The sequence below is a fragment of the Pseudopodoces humilis genome, chromosome 3 (assembly GCF_049639895.1).
Source record: "Pseudopodoces humilis isolate 2021_Gansu_Grassland_sample_001 chromosome 3, ASM4963989v1, whole genome shotgun sequence".
NCBI lineage: Eukaryota > Metazoa > Chordata > Aves > Passeriformes > Paridae > Pseudopodoces > Pseudopodoces humilis.
Genome location: NC_142202.1, coordinates 105,551,301 through 105,568,912, shown reverse-complemented (window position 1 = coordinate 105,568,912; position 17,612 = coordinate 105,551,301).

Sequence of the window (17,612 nt, the reverse complement as noted above, 5' to 3'; positions counted from 1 at the left end):
TGAAAGTATATCAGTGATTAGTCTCTTGACCTTTCTTCAACTTGAAGTCATCAGCTATTGTTCATCACTGATAATAACCTTTATTTTATGAGGTGACTGACAGACAATCCTTAGAGACCACAGTCTTTCATAAGAGCAACCTGCTTAAAAAATAAGTCATATTTAGTAGGCTCAATATAGTGAAATTAATTCAGAATTTTTATATCAAATATTAGAAGCATGAAACACTGTCTATGGGAAAAAAAAAAAAGAAAAAAAGGAACATTCAAATGACTTTCAAAGGAAGAAGCTGTAGCACAAGTTTGGGCAGAAGAATGGCAGAATATTAAAATTTGCTTCCACTTTACCCCAATTTGTTTTTCAATAAAAAGGTAGAAAATTTGTCCAAGTGTTCTTTTCCTTTTTTTTATTTCGAAAGGCTAAGAGGAGGGAAATCCACGATTGTATGAATGGTCACAGGGCTGTTTTTGACAATGGCCAGTCCCAAATCCTCAGATATGAACACTATTGTACTTCATTTAAGAGGAGGGGTATCTTCCTAATCACAGCCAGCAATCGTCTCATGACCTGAAGCTGCAGTGGCTGCCCTCCTCACATTTTCATGCTTCCAAGTGTAATTGCATATGTTACTCCAGACCAGACTTGAATGAAAATCCCTTTCAGGAAAACCCCAGGAGGTGGAGCCAATAATAGGGTAGGTGGCTGTCCTTCCTCAGTCACTATTGAACCAATTGGACAATACAGTGTGAGGGGTCACAATGAGCATTGCACTCTTCTGAATGAATTGTAAAGCCAAAGCCCTGAATAACTCTGGGTGTTAGACATTTTTATTTTTTTTTTTGTTCAGGAGTGAAGACCTTGCTCCATCAAGACCTAACCTGAATATTTTACTTTGTCTCCTGTTAGTTCAGTCAGTCCCTTAGCCTGTGTAGTATACAGGAGGTCTATATGTGCTCCTGTATGGAAGCAACTCTGGAAGGAGCAGCTGAAAGGAGCAGCAACTCACCAGTGAGATTTTCATTTGCCAGAAGAATTTAATCCAACCTGACAAAAAATTACTATCATAATTTTCCTGGAGGGCTGCAGAGTATTTGTCCTTAAACTCAGTGTGCTTTCCATGTTCACTGCATTTACCACCATTACCTGAAGAAGACAAGAGCCAGCATGAGCACTGGGAAGGTCAGGAACTGTTTAGAGACTCATCTGAAGAAACATCTCCTTTTCCCAGCAATAATGGTACCTCAGGAAAAATATGTTGAATTATATGAAGCCAGTAAGGAGCTAAAATGAAGTTATTAACTCTTGACATTTTCTTAGATATTAGTCAATTATCATGAAAAATTAATTGAGCAAAGATAAGCCCATAAAGGGGTAGAAGAACCTGAGACATTAATTCCGTGGGAATATAAAACTTTGAAATCCTCAGCCTAAATTTTCAGTTTGGATTGGTGTTGGGGGAAAATATCTACCAGCTGAAAGGGCTCAACATGAGATAGCCATGTCGGGGAAGTAGGAAATACATTAATATATGTGACCGCTATAAAAATGTCATCACTGTAAGCCTAAATCCACCAAGCTGGAGGAAGGTTCCACAGTCAAATGTCCCATATCATGTGGTTTATGTCAGTCTCCTTGGGCTATGACAGTTAAGGTGGCCACTGGACAGATCTTTGCCCCTCAGGTACTTCTATCACTGGCTTTCTGCAAGCCAGTTCTTGGTGTCTTATTTCCCTTGTGTGCAAAGATGGAGGCATTTTTTTTCTTGGAAGCTGTTTTGAGAGCTACTAATGAAAGCAATAGACAATTTTGTTGTTGTTATTGTTGTCGATGTGGTTTTGACTACAATCTAAACAGAAACACTTTTCATTCATGTGTAATTTACTTTGAAGAGTCAGCCTCTGTTTCTAGTTATGGATGATACGATAATATCAGACATCCAGACTGTAACATTTTTTACTGTAGGGAAAAATCCATTTAAAAAATCCATTTATAATGTTGCTAAAATATAGTAATCTTTTTTTTCCCCAACTCCTAAGCTTTGAATACACATGGGAACTTGAGAGATCAGATCTAAATTGAGTGGATCAGCAAAATGTGGTAGAGTCAATGAAGTTATGTGGGTTTACATTATCTAAGAGTATGGCCCAAAGTGATAAGGACTGGCAGGAGAAAAACTCCACATACTATCTCCCCCTTGAAACACGTTTTAAAAATGCTTTAAAATATTATTATTTCTGCTAAATATGTAATATATGGAGGATATGTCAAGTTTTCATGCTTGTATAAAGATTATGCAGTTTTAAATGCCTTTTCCAGTCCAACCTAATCTACTCAGCCCAAAGACAAGCTGTTACAGTTTTCTAATATATAGCACATTTTTGTGTTTCTCTGTGTGTGTATTTGCATGTACGTGAACAAGAAAGGAATGCACTTACAGCTGTGGAAAGCCACTAATTAAGCAAATTAAAGTTGTTTTGGGTTTTTTTTCATCAAAACCTCAGTATTTTCTTTCTGCCTTTTATTGTTTATTGGAAACAGTCCTTTCTCTGACACTACCCACAATGGATTTTGCAAATTTTGTGGCTTATGTTGACTGTTTTGCAATTTATACTAGTGTGTAAAATATTCCCAGCACATACACTTAATCAAAACAAGCCCAATTAAGCTCAGTACTCCAGATTCCACCTCATTAGCTTTCTGTTCCTAAAATATAACAGATGTGATTGCTGCGGGCCATGAGTTAAAGACGAATTTTTCAGCTAAGCACTTGCAATACAACCTAAAGTTATATGAAGATTTAATTATTACTTTCATTTTCATGGCTAATGGTAAAAGCTCATTTTTCACTTAATAGCAATGGTATTCCACTCCTGCATTTTACCTACTGTTACAGAGAAAAGTATCTAAAGGAGAAAGAAGGGTGAGGCCAGGGGTCTTATTTTTACTCTTGGCCTCACATATTGAATGTGTGACTTCACAAACTTGCAGGGCTTTTACCCATTCCAAACTACTGGAACTCAAAAAGGAGTCAGGATCTCAGCTTGCAGAATATCACTTCTGCCTACAACCTCTCTGTGACCGTGTGAATGATATTGCAGCATGTTTACTTCGCATACTTCAAAAAGATAGAATGGCTTAGCATGAAGCAATAGATTTCTAGTGCTCCCTTCAAGTAATTCTTGGTACTTCTTAGCTGTATTTTAACTGTTTAGATGTACTAGCTTCTTTATAATATCCAATATAAGGAAAACTATTATCCCTTTTCAGTAGTCTGAAGGCCAAAGAGGATTACTACAAGACTGACAGCAGGGATATGAAGGAAAGCTCTGCCAATTGTCAGTAGCTGTATTTCTTTGTCAATACTCCAGTGTCAAGCTGCTGAATGTCTCCCACACTTTGTCTTTGTTATGGAAACTCAAGCATCTGGTGGATCAAAAATAATGTAGCCAAACCAAAGCATATCCAAGAATAATCCAGATGGGACAATCTGACTTGTCCGTGGCACAATTCACCATGGAGGTTTCCAAATGAGCTTTCGGCTTCCAATAAATTAAACTTCTTTACAGATTCTGTACTGATGTATAACTGACACCATCCTCTCCTCTGATTTCCCAGAATACTTGAGAGTCTTGTAGGTAAAACCCAATTTCTCAAGCTGTTCAGATTTTCAGCTACACTGAGTGAGCTAAGAAGACAACAGTCTCAGGCTCTGTGCAGAGCAAGATCTTGGTCCGGTGAAGCCAACTGTGCATAAAATTTTACACATAATACACATTCAGTCTAGCAAAAAGGAACATAAAACAGTTGCATTAGTATCAGTAGCAATACCACAGGGCCTAAAAAGGCCATTAGGTTCCTTTTTTTACATAAATTATTACATAAGGTACAAGGCAGGACTAATGATTAAAATTACACAAATGACCCAATTCACTACTCTTCCCTCATTTCTGTGTGGGATGATTTTTTTAAAAGTGTGTGGTTGCTCTCTCAGCAGGGTGGGTATCTGAGATAGCCTAATTGAAGTCAATGGAGCTACACATTGACATAAAACTAGTGTACTTAATAGGAAGTTAATGCTCAGAAAGAATGAGAAGCCAAGCTTTGTCTTGAAAGATTTTCTCATGGCTGAGATCTCCTCTGGTTTGTACATTCTAACTGCATTATTCTTTCTTTTCTTCTCCTCAAAAGATTCATCAAAGAAAAAAAGAAAAAGAAGAATAATAAAAAAAAGGCATGTTCTCTTTGTGGTTTACACTGAAGACATAGCTTTTCTGTTTGTTAAAATGTGGAAGAAGATAAATAATGAAAATTTCTAGTGATTAGTCCCTAAGGTCTTTATTTATGGATCCCTGGCACAAATACACTGTAGATAATAGCCCAATTTAATATTTATGATGTGCTAGGTTTCTCTAAATATATAAATTTGGCAATTATCATGGGAGTTATCCCTTGTTTATCTCCTTTTGACTTTTAATTAGTAGGATTGCCATTTAATCATTAACAATCTTCTCCTCCAAAAAACACCCTACCTGCTAATTCCTTGATGAATGTGTCCCCATTGTGTCACTATTCTCATTTGAAGATCTTTCTTAGTTGTTCCATTGACAAGGTTTCATTTAAAAACACGAGGTCTGCAGATGTCTTGAAGTGACATATCCCTGACTGGACATATCACCCTGCAACCACTACAGTGTTATGTACCTGTCAGCCCTCAGCAGACCAGGCATTAGGGCACTCACTAAGGTGACCAATGGCTCTTCAAATCATAGCACCCTGTTCAAAAAACAAAGAAAAACACTATATAAGTATGAGTGGATAGGGGAGTACAAAGCCTGGCTCAGTCTTTTTAATTAAACGTAATAATACTCAGTGTAAAGATTATGCCACTTTCCTTGATGATATAAAACAGCAGCACAGAAATTATACCTTTGTTAAAAAGTTCTAACATTAATCAAGTTGCTTCCATGGAGAGATGAAACTACAAGCTCTAACATGTTAACGTTCAGCAAGTGTTACTAATAGCATCATTAACACATACCATATATAGCTGCATGGAGTGCCTCAGTCTGAGCTAGTGCCAAGTCCCAGTTTGTCAAGTTGGGACACAGGAATGGCAAAATAATTTCATTCACTCCACCACCTAATTAAGATGGAGCTAAAAGCATGGAAGCTGAGAGCCTTAGCAGGTCTGCTGTGCCATTCCTCCAGGGTGGCTTTGTAGGGAATAGTAAAAATACTTAATATAGTCACTGTTGCATGTTAAATGATTCTTAGGGAAGTGGAGGTGGTTCAGGTTGAATCAGTAAAGGGTGAACACTGCCATCATTGTGCAGAATTCACTCCTCCCTCTCCACCTCATCTCTGCTCCCATGTTTGCCCATACTGCTATAAAAGAATTTATTTTTTTTTATACTGGGACTCTTGACATTTACTTTAAAATCAAGCTACCTTCCTACAATGTGCTGTTATCTGATGCATATTATATGACTTCGCCCTGAGAATCTGAAAGGGGAAGTAGGATCCACTCACCTATTAAGGTTTCCTAGCAATTTCCATTATGAAGGAATCTTGTGGTCTTCCCATTTCAGGAACATTTTTGAAACCCATCTTAGCAGCAGTTCTTAAAAAGTAATGAATGCAGTGTCCAGCTTCTCACAAATTTGGCTCACTGGGTCATTTTTTAACCTTACACTGATGTAATTATTCTATCCCAAAATCTGACCTGTAGGAACACGTTTCTAATACACTTTGACCAACAGCATGTTAGTCTACTACCTGCAGCAAGCTTGTAATTACAGCAGCACTATTTAACCAGGTCCCATGCAATCCCTTAGAGTGATGGTGTCCGCAGTCAGCTGCAAAATATCCTGTATCCAGACAGGTGGAATCAGGTCTGCACTGTGACAGTGTAGCTCACTCTGTACCAGGTACCATCAACCCTTTCATAAGTCTGTACACGGTTGCTACTCAGAATTCTGCCCCCAGTTAAGAAAATATTTGAGCCATTTGCTTTCTGATATTATTCCCTTAGTAGTGGCTTACTTGGCAATGTGCTAAATTAATCTGGTTTCAAAAAGCTGATTGAGACATATATATATATATATGTATTAAATTAATCATCAAAACATAAACTCAATTCACAGTAAGACTTTCTTTTGTATCCCCTTTATCCTGTGTATTTCATGTTGTTCAGTTCTAAGTGTGTCTCTTTTATTATTCCTTTTATTAATGTAAGACTTGATTAATATTGACAAAAACAAAATTTTTGAAGGATACTTCATTCTGTTGATATGGTCCTTTCAGGCCACTGGCATATCACACAATAGCAGGAAGGCTCTTTTCCTTTGGTGTCCATTCTCTCATTTTGTTGTTTGAACAGTTTTGTTACTCCTCCCACATCCTTCTCATTCATTCCCCCATTTCTAATTAACCTATAAACATTATTTACTAAGATTGAATTTTTGTTCTAATTTTATTAGGTTCAAACCAGAAAAATACATAAACTTAAGAAGGCAAGGTATATGCTCAGTACCTTTTTTGATACTTTAGCTCCCATAAAATTTTCTGGTTAGTTTTGATGTTATCATTTCTCAGTGCAGTAGCTGATTAAGAGTCACTAGCAACATAATTTCCTGTAGTCAGGAATCTGGAAAGTTTGCAAGAGAGTAGTGTATTTTGAAACAGCAGCCATTAATGCCAAAGTCAGAGCTGGCAATATTTGAAAGCTTGTGCTCACCTATGTATCCTTAGGGATGTAAAAGAGAAAAAGAGATTTTCTGTAAATCCATTCCTAATTTGTGATGCTTATCATCAAAAAACATATGGCCAGATCAAAAGGACAGATCCTAAGCTGGTGCAAATTGGCCAAGCAGCACTGTCAGCAGGGATACTGGATTTATAACAGCTGAGGATTTGGCCTATTTGTAGTTTAGTATAAGAGTTATCTGACTGAGAGTATAGAAGTTATAACAAAAAATGCCAAGTAATAATCTTTCAGAAAGTCATCACACATTTTTCAGAACCTTAAAATTCACGAATTTGTTAATGTCTTTGGACCAGTTCCTTTTTCAGCTCCGATTTCCTATTACCCATATTTTAGTTCTTTCTAAAAATGAAATGCAGTTCATCTTCTATACACCAAATAAAATAAATTTAACTGTCATTAAGTCATAGAGAATCATTCTGCTATAAAAGAGTAATCTGTCCCTCACTTTTTCAGACCTAAGTAGTATGAAAAGAAGCTGCATTTAGAAATAGGCCAAGCAACACTATATAAGAATATATTGTTGAGAACAATTTGGCAGTGGGAAAGGAGAGAATAGTCTGACCCACCAGCTTTCCTTCCATCCCCAGCTGTTATAATTCTCCAAGTGCTGAGAACACACAATTTAGTAGTTCCAGTGTTGAAACTAGTTGTTTTGTTTTTTTGCCATGTCTGTAATGCAGCAATATATGTATATGTATATATTTGTATGCATGAGATTTACATTATAGACAGACAAAAGCAACTAGAGGGTGGATTCTCATTAACAATTAGAGGTACTGGTTGCACAGGAGGTGGTAACCTGTTGGATGTACTTTGATGTGAAATAAAAGACTTGCATGAAGAGAATGCAGATGATATGATTGTGGTTTAATAAAAAAGAGACTGGAAATGGTAGGAATGGAGAATAGAGCTGCTTTTGGTACTGCAAAGGGCTGGCAGGTGTTTAGATTAAGAAAGTGTCATTTTGACATTGTAGAAACTGAATAGGAGAAGTGACTCATACTACAAACCTCTGAATATCTTGATCAAGCAAGCTGTAATTATTGCTGGAAAAGAATGATATAAAAAGGAATTGAAAATAACAATTTCCTGTAAGAAGGAGAAAGCAAACAAAGTATAACAATATCACAAATTTGGATTATCTTCAGGACAGAAGAAGCAGCAAGAAATAAAAAAGCCAGACAGTGAAAGACATCGCAGACTGAATCCAATTTAATGCTTAAATGCCTAAAAGCTTCAGTAATGCAACACCCAGTGCTAATGACATGGTTCTGTGACATCCAGCACTTCTGGTGGGCATGCAGGTACCCACTGCAGTGAATAGGGGCTTTCAGCAACCTCAAAATATTGACCTCTGTACAGGGGCAACACAAAGACACTCATTCACCAGCCAGTTGGAAAATATCAGTTTCTGCTCCCAGGGCAAATCCTGTGACAAAATAAAGCAATGATTGGACATAAAAATATTCCATACAGTCAGCCTTCTTTCTCTGGGCAACACTACTCAGCACTGAGGTGCAGAGTTACACCACTGTGCTCTTTCCCTTCTCAGACCAGGGGCCCTTGCAATCATTTATACACGCAGACACAGCTCTGAAGAGGAAAACAGACCAAAACCTTCCTCACTTTTTTATGAACATAAAACATTTCACAGGCAATACCCTTGGTCAAGCAGGAAAAAAAATTGAACCTGGGTCACCTACTTAATGACTGAATGCTTTAAAAATACCAGGCTGCTACCCAGCAGCAGATGGAGCACTGATCTGATTACAGATCTGGTCACTTCTACTGCTTAAACAGAAATATACACACCTGGGTTAGCATCTGGAAATACTGAGTAAATGTACCAAACCATCTAATTCAAAGACATATTGTTGAAGGAAACCCCGACCTCTGAAACATACATCAATTCTTTCTATAGTCTTTAAAAAAAAAAAAATAAAAAGATAAACACCTGCAATTCCACTTTGTGCAGGCCCCAACCCTTTCTGAAGGTATATAGAAGTGTTCTGCAGGCAGATGATGCATACACATGTTCAGAAGAGACAGGATGAGAAAAAAATCAGTTTTTCGTCCAGTCCATCTTGCCTACATGTGCAGAAATGGAAGTATTTCAGATTTGCAGATCTCCAGCATACTGGGAATACAAAGGACCCAAACTGAAATGTCTGGAGTTTAAGAGCCTTTACAGAGAGGAAGCAGCCAAGCATGAGGAGCAGGGGTATCCTGTAGCTTCTCTCCTGACAACCCATTTGGAACACTGCTGTGCCTCTCAAATGCAAAGAGCTGAGAAAATGAGAAGGAGCAAGAAGCTTTGTTAAAGCCCTTTCCACTCTTTCCAGTCTTCCCTTTCTCATCATCCTGTGCAGCTACAGACACACTTCAGTGCTGAAAGAGAAACATAAAGTTACTCAGGCTGTGTTTTTTTCATAGAGAGTGATGCCCTGGCAAAAGCTAGCAGGACAAATATAAGGATCTTTGAGGCTGTAACTCCTCTGGAGTCAGTCTGTTTCACTGGCCACACTGACCTGCAGGCTGAAACCTCCCATTCTTACCAAAGAGTTGCCTAAAGGAATATAGATAGTGGGTAAATACAATTTAGTTTCAATATAGAAGAGGAAGAAGAAAAGAAATTATCTGTGCTTACCTGAATCAATATAGATACTCAGGATATGATTTCACGGAAAAGTAGCTTCATCAGCTACTTGTGCTAAAGGTTAATTAAGATTGTATTTGTCTACATACAAATATGGGTATGTGCGTTCCTGGGGATTCTCACTAACAGTAAGACTCTACATGCTATTAAGTATTACTGAAATGGTGCTTTGGAATGTTTGGGCGTACATTTCTTGATTTCTATTTCCACTTTGTACTAGAAAGTGTGATAATCTATGAATTAAGATCACAAGCAATGTAAAAACATGATGAAAGAATCTCGGTCCAACATTCACAGACATAAATGGAGCTGTCTCTAATTAATTCTATGAATCATGGTTTGAAGGCTTTCAGATCCTTTACAATATAGAGTTTAGTATAAAAATAGGAATTTCTTGATGAAGTTGTACATATGGCAGGATAAACACAATGTTCCATTTTTTTTTGTCTAAAAATGTAGTATTTATTTCCATTTCTTATTTCCATGTGATACTCTGAAGTGAAACTCAAACCTGGGGATGATGAGTTCCAAAATCTAATTGATAGGTGAGGGCTATTTTCTACATTAATATCTGAGGTGCACCTGAAATTTCTTAAGGAGTCAATCAACTTATTGACAATAGAAAAATATACAGAGAAACAGTATATGCAGAATATACCACATAAACAATGGTGTCATCCTTCTTTCTCTATTTGCAGGTACAAAAAGTAGAGAAACTCAACTCTTAAATATATATATAAAATGAAAACAGCTTGAGTTTTATTTCACATAGGAAAATGAATTGAATGGTCTGTTTTTTTCTATTTTTTTTTATGAAGTGCAGAATGATAAGACCCTACTTTTAACCTTATGACATAATAAATCCGTAAAGGATATGCAATGAAATAAATGGAACACAAAAATACGGCAAAAACTGTGAAAGTGAATGCTTTTCACAGCATGCTGTCATCCCTTGGAATTAACTCCAGCAGGATATTATTAAGTCAAATATGAAAGATTTTTAAATGGCTGAATAATTTTGTAAGTAATAAAAAAAATATCAGTGTAAAAGTAATCTATTGTTATGCTTCTGAGGGTAAATTGATAGCTGCAGGGGTCAAGAAGATAACCTCTTCTCTGCCTTCCTTTTCACACAACTAGATAAGTTCATTAAGGGCTTTTCTTCAACCTCCCCTCATGTACCAGACATCGGTCACTTCTGAAGGGAGCACAAATGCAAGACTCGAGAAATAAGAAAGAATACAAAACTTGTCTGATTCAGTACAATAAATGTATGCTCCTTCTCATCATCTATATCTGAACATATTTTACCTCCATCATCAAAGGACGTTGCTTCCTGTGTTCACCATCTCCATGGATGCAGCACAGGTACTTGTAAACTTGCTGCTCCAAGTCCCTCTGCATTTTACTTCTCACATCTCATCCACGATTTCATCTGGGAATCTAGCTTGTCCTTTATTCACCTAGTAATTCCCATGAATTTTCCAAGCTTAGGCTCTGAAGGATGATGAAACAAGGAAGGAGAAGAAACCAAACCAAACCAAAATTTTCTTGATTCAATTTTCTGCTCCTATCGCCATCAATTTTCCCCAGGTTGAGGGGAATAGCAATCTCAATGATGTTATTCTCGCCCTGCTTTTGAGATCTTCTTAGTGACCCGCAGGTGGAGATGCGCAGAACAAATCTGTATCCAGTGTAAAATTATTTGACATAATTCCTCTCTCAGCTGAGGTTGCATTAGCCTCAATAGTCATGTGATGCATTTTTGAGACATGTTAAAATATTTCAGACTTCCTTTAAAAACATTTCACGTTAAATTTCTGTGAGTACTTCAAAGGGAATTGGCAAAGATTAATTAGATTTTTTTATGAAGCAAATAAACTCTTAACCACTTTTGAAGAGCAATCTGATATAACTTCTATCTTTAGCTACTTCCCGCCACAAACTTATTGTGGAATTTATGATTCCATGTTATTGATCCTGAGATTTTTGTTACCTTCTGTGCCTGAAAGACTTGGTGAAAAGTAATGATGAAAAGCACAAGACCAAAATACTTGCCAGGAATTTATTATTATGATTCCTATTATAAATTTCTAAACTCACAATAAAATGTTGCAGTAATCTGTGCAAACACAATATAAGATGATGTAGATGTAATAATAATAATAATAATAATAATAATAATAATAATAATAATAATAATAATATGCTTGGTCCTTTAAAAACCACTTATTTGATTTACTTTGATGAAGTAATTAATCCAAAGTTTACATTCTATCTATGTAGGTTGTATTTAGTAAAGGCTTATGTAGAACTCTTGTGACGAAGAGCACTGTCCAGCTTGATTGCTCTGGGAACTAGAACAGACCTACCAAGAGGAAGAAGAACAAGACATCAGAATAATTAGGAAATAAAATCTATGATTACCAGAGATACTGAAAAGTATTAAATTCTTCAGAACATAGTTAATATAGAAGAAACAGGCACTGAAACTACTTGTTTACCCTTGTTGCACACCTCTGTCACCTCATCATTCATATCTTCAACATTATTCTACCCTTTAGTGTCCGTGTTAAGTATCATTTCCAAACTGTTAGAGGTGATGGAGCTTTGATCAGGAATATCTCTACTGGAAAAGTTGGCAAAAGGAGCAATATTTTTATGGTGGTCCTGAAAGAATGCCAGTTGCAGTTCTTTCCAGATCAGCAAATAAAATGCATTCATCAAAAGCTGGATTGCTATTAGTCTGTAGGATGGAGCAATAATGTAGTTCTGTCACAAAACTCCAGTAACCACATCTACTGCAGCTCCCATTTCAGAGGTGATTTGGTGTACATAAGCAAGTGTTCTATCTGAGGAAATAGAAGAGGAAGTTCAGTTTCAGATGCATGAAAAATACACTTCAACCCCTGATCCCAAACACTGATCCTTCAGATAGATTCAAACCAAGTTTTGTGAATATTTTATCCAGTGTTTCTGTTTCTATATCATAAAACCATTGAATGGCTTGGGTTGGAAGAGACTTAAAGATCATCCAGTTCCAAACTTCATGCCACAGGCAGAGACACTTTCTACTAGAACATACTGCTCAAAGCCTCTTCCAACCTGGTCTTGAACACTTCCAGGGTTGGGGTATCCACAACTCTGCTGGACCACATGATCCACATGTAGTTTGTGGCTTTAGTTGCTTTGAGCCAGTGACCTTCTTTTGTACTATACTACTTGTTAAAATAGACATAGCCAACAGTATTTAAATGCCCTGTTCTTCAGTCTCCCACGTCCCCAGGAGAAAGGAACACCAGCTGTGTGAATTAATAATCCAGCAAGAATTTCAGCAGAAACACTCATCTTCCCTGCTACCAACCAGAGAAACAATTTGTTCATTCTCAAGCACCCACAACAAATACAAAGAGACTCATTGCTTGTTAAGCTTAACTGCATCTTTAATAAAAGAACAGAAATAAAGATTATACAGGTTGCAGCATTGCGGTCTACTCATATATCATGACTGTCTGAAACAGCCTTGCTAAGAATTTTGCTGTAATTGTATTTAATATGTTTTCTATTGCCTATCACAAAAAAAAAAAAAAAAAGAAAGAAGAAAAAAAACTATCTGTAAATTTTTTTCTCTGGATATTTAACACTCAGTTTTAGTTCCTCTGAGGGTAACAAATGTGTATAATTCCAAAACATCTGTTCAGCCTCCAAAAGCAGTGCATGAGCTAATAGTAAAATACATGGAAAATACTGAGTGGTCAGGTGTCTAAATTAGGTAAGAGGGAACCACAAGAAGAGCAAAAAGATGAATTCTAATGCTCATGTCTTAAAAATAATTCCAAGCCAAGCACAGCAGGAACTTAACAAGAAGATTCTTTACTTAGGTGAGTCCCTTGATGCTTCGTGTGCCTGTAAAACCTATGAGGAACATAATTCCATTTATCCAGCCCAGGAACAAGCAGTCAAATATTATTTTGTACACAAATCCTAATCTTCTATAAACCTTCTGAAATCTAGTGCAAGATAGAGCCTTTAGAGAAGACGGTCAAAGTGTGATTTTTATGTCAAACTGCTCAGTGTCACCTGAGTGAATTTATTCAGGTGAAAAGTTCTTACAGGACTCTAAATGCACCCACGGGCAGAGGTCTTAATGCATTCAAATGAGGGACTCAGAGACTTCACAAAATCTGAAAAAGTGTTTGATAGTATCTAAAGAATTACATTTCCTCAAAGGTTGCATGTACACAACCACATATATCTTTGAGAAACTGTGAAGTTTCCATGTCATTTCCCACCAGATCATCTGTCCTGAAGAATCTGATTTCAGTGATGAGTTCAGAGTGGTTGGATGTGGTCATGGTGCAGAGATCTCTTCTTTTAAGTCTGTAAATAGATTTCTGGGGTCACTAGATCTTTTGAACCAGTCCTTACTTTGGAGACTCCTGTAGCCTCAAAAAAGGCAAAATTCTGACAAAAGGGGTCATCCATGGGTCTCTCAAGTACACATGGATTTTTTCTATGCCATTATGAGCACTGATTTTATGGGCTGAATCTACACCAGAGTGATGTGCATTTCAGATACAAAGTGAGACAGAGCTTAGATCCACTGTCTCACAGCTGAGGAAGGATTTTTATCACATGTATGCAACAATCAGTTTTGCTGAGGGGTAATAGGAATTGCCCTATTTTCTTTGTGAAGACTTCATTTCTTCATCTAATTGCATCTTAGAGAAATTACTGAGTTAGGAAGCAATTAGTGCTTAATACTATAATTTTTCAACTCTACCAAATCTAGCAGTTGTGATTTTTTTAGCCACTGAGTGAGAATATAAAGTAATGCAGTTTGAACAGTACACTGAATTGTAATAGTAATTATTACCATTATTATTGTTACTGTATGTAAAATATAAAAAATATATACTCTTGGTTTTTTTTTATTTTATAATTTGTTAAAGTGTTTTCTGAAGCAGTGAGCTTTTGTTAATACTTGTTTTTGAATAATGGCTTTTTCTACTTACAAAAAGGAAAATAAATGTTTCACATGGAACATGTTTTTAAATAAAGAAGAAATTACTTTCAAGACAGTTACACTTCCTGCTCTGTGACATGACAACTGCACGTTGTTATAGTGACACCTGTCAAATATAGTGTTCAGAAAAGTAATGGAGTAACACAGAACCAGCAACTTTGGCAGGATTGATCCTACAACAAACTCTGCTGGAAAAATATTTTTTTTATTTGATGAATCTATAGTGGCTAGGTACATATATAAAGCTCACAATACCAAACATTTTCTGCTTCCACATCATGGTAGGTAAAAACATTGTAATTGTACAGAAGTCCAGGACTGGAAAGGACCCATTGGCTTGGGAAAACACCCCTGGAAGGGTAATGGTCCCAGAAATCTTAACAGTATTTTGTTGTGTTGCTATATTATCACCATCAAACTGTAAATTTCTATAAAGAACTAAGAGAAAAAATGAGATAAAAAATCTGAAATTCATATCATTAAAATTTAGGTGGGATAAAGATTATGTGGAATGAGGCTTGAAAACTCTGTGGCAAATGATCCCCATTTTTATGAAGGGATAGGTTTTTATAATAAGATGAATCCTGTAGTGAATTCCTATCTTAACACTGTAATGCAAGGTGAAAAAAAATCATTGCAATAAGAACCTAAAGCATTCTAGATCTGAACATTTTAAAATATTCAGAAGGAGAAGCAAGGCATTTAACAAGAAATGTTCACTCTCCTTTAAGACTTCCTGATTAAATGTGGTTATTTTATGTTTTGAAGCAGTAGGAATAGAATTGTTGATTTTGCATATTTTTCTTAGGTTCAACTAAAAAGTTAAGAGTTATAAAGGGGGAATATAGCTGAACCAAACTCCTTCTGCCTGGAATCATTTATTAAAGAAGAGATTTATCACAAACTTTCCCCCAATGTATGATATTAGAGACTAATTTTTGAACTAATCTAATTTAAGTCAATTTGAGGATAGTGGTACTTCTCTAATTGTTTCTGAGACATATGCATTAGCAACAGACTGTTTGTTGTCATGGCAACAGGACTGTGATAATGACTTCAGACATAGAATGGAATTATGTCACAAGGGTGGTTTGGGAAGAGCTGCTTCTGTGCAAGTTTGGTTAGAAGGAACAGAGATGTCTTTTGTCTCCAAAGAAAGATGTGATGCACTGTAGGTGCATATAAAGAGCCCACCCCACTCTGTAGGTGTTTTGATGCTTGGCTACAGTACAAGAAATTTCATTATGGAGATCTCATTCTTATTTTTCTGCAATTTGTGTAAAATACTCTCCCACACACTGAGCTTCATACTTCACTCAGTGTTATAAGGGTGAGAACCTCTGTCTGCTCTCTTTTTCCTATGCATGATAAAGGTAGATGAAGTCCACTGTGATCCTCCCATAGTCTTCAAGTTCTGAAGCATAAACAAGAGACTTAAAAGCAGACTTGTCATATTAAAATTCAGGACAATGATGTACTTTATCAGATGGAGCGGCCTGTTGAGTAGATTGACTCAGGATGTTCTGTATGAAGATGTGCTCTATCTGCACTGAGCAAAATGTCTAACCTTAAATTTCTTTGTTGCCTTTTGGGATTTTTTTTCCCTGAGTTTTGTTGGCTCTCCATTATGAATTCACAGTCTAGAAAAACATGAAGTCAGTGCAAGATAGAAGGATTTCTTGTTCATTAATTACATGCTATTAACTTGAAAACTTTTGTCCATGGCTTAGAAGGCTGATAGCTGTCCAGATTGCAATACTTAGGTTCACAGCACGTCACAGCTCTTGTAAAGGTGATTCAGGATAGTTTATAGAAAGCAGGACATCAGATGGTAAAGTTAATCTCCAAAACAGCTCCCTTAGTGCTAATGTAGGAAAGGTAAGAGAACGTAAGGGTTCAGATACTTTAGAAGCCAAAAAATTCAAAGAAAACCTCATTGTGGCTTCTATAGCTCCATATCCAGGTGTTGAGCATGAACTGAATATCTCTAAGTTCTTGAAAAAAGGAAAAAATGAAACAGTGAGAATGTAAAATAGAGATGTAATATTAGGTATTTTTTAAAATGTAATACAGTGAAATGTACAATTGAAATGTTTTTAAAGAAACATTTTTAAATGTAAATATCTCCATGAACAAGTTAAACCATATATTTTCATTTCCTATGAAGTTGTTTCCAGTGTTATTTAGGAAGATATGACTTCCATATAAAATTTATCTGATGGTTGAAGTTTTAAACACAGTCTTTCTGTATGTATTCCCTGCTGTTTGACAAGGGCTGAGGTCATACTGCAGACAGCTGTATGCTCTCTCTCAAGTACTTAGATGTCTGTTTCCACAACATGTCTAGAACAGAGCATCTTTGAAATTACTGTGTCTGTGTCAAAGTTCATTGAACTTGGTGGACAGGTTAAAAAATTATGGATAAGCAGAAGGAAGGGAGAGATAGACATATGATATGATCACTTAAATTTTATTTCTCTAAGAAATCTCACTGGTAAGGTCAAAACAAAGCAAACAAAAAGCCAATAGCTTGCTGGAGTTATCTGAGAAACAGTTAGAACTTTTGCAAATCAAAGAATAACACAGGATTAACACTTTGAGGCTAATTTTAAGTGAATGGCATACAATCGAGCCTGTTCATTTTTGTAATAGAAAGAAATAACATGTTTTAGCAACATACCACTTTTGATGACATTATAGCACAGATGGCAGGACTGCAGCTTGGGAACACCTACCATCACTGAGAGTTTGGCTTGAAGGGGTGACACAATGATTTTTTCTGGGTTGATAGATTTGTGTTCTAAAGTCTGTTTTCTGACACACTTTCAGATACTTCAATGTTCTTCTGTCTGTACTGATGACTCTAGTGTGTTTTAGAGAGAGGGATCTCCTATTCATAACTTGACCTAGTGTATGGCATCTTTCCTCCTAAAGCAATGATTCTGATTTGGGCATTACAGCAGTTGTAGATGGTGCAGTTGTTTTGGAGATGCTTTGGCAAGTTTACAGTACTGTTATGGAAATGCTTTGGCAAGTTTACAGTACTGTTACTCCCTAATTGTGACACAGGCCAAACAGACAGTGGATGAAGCAAAGCAGAGAATATCTCTATGCCCCAGTAATTTTAATTAATCTTTATATTTTTTTTGATTCCTTATTTGAAA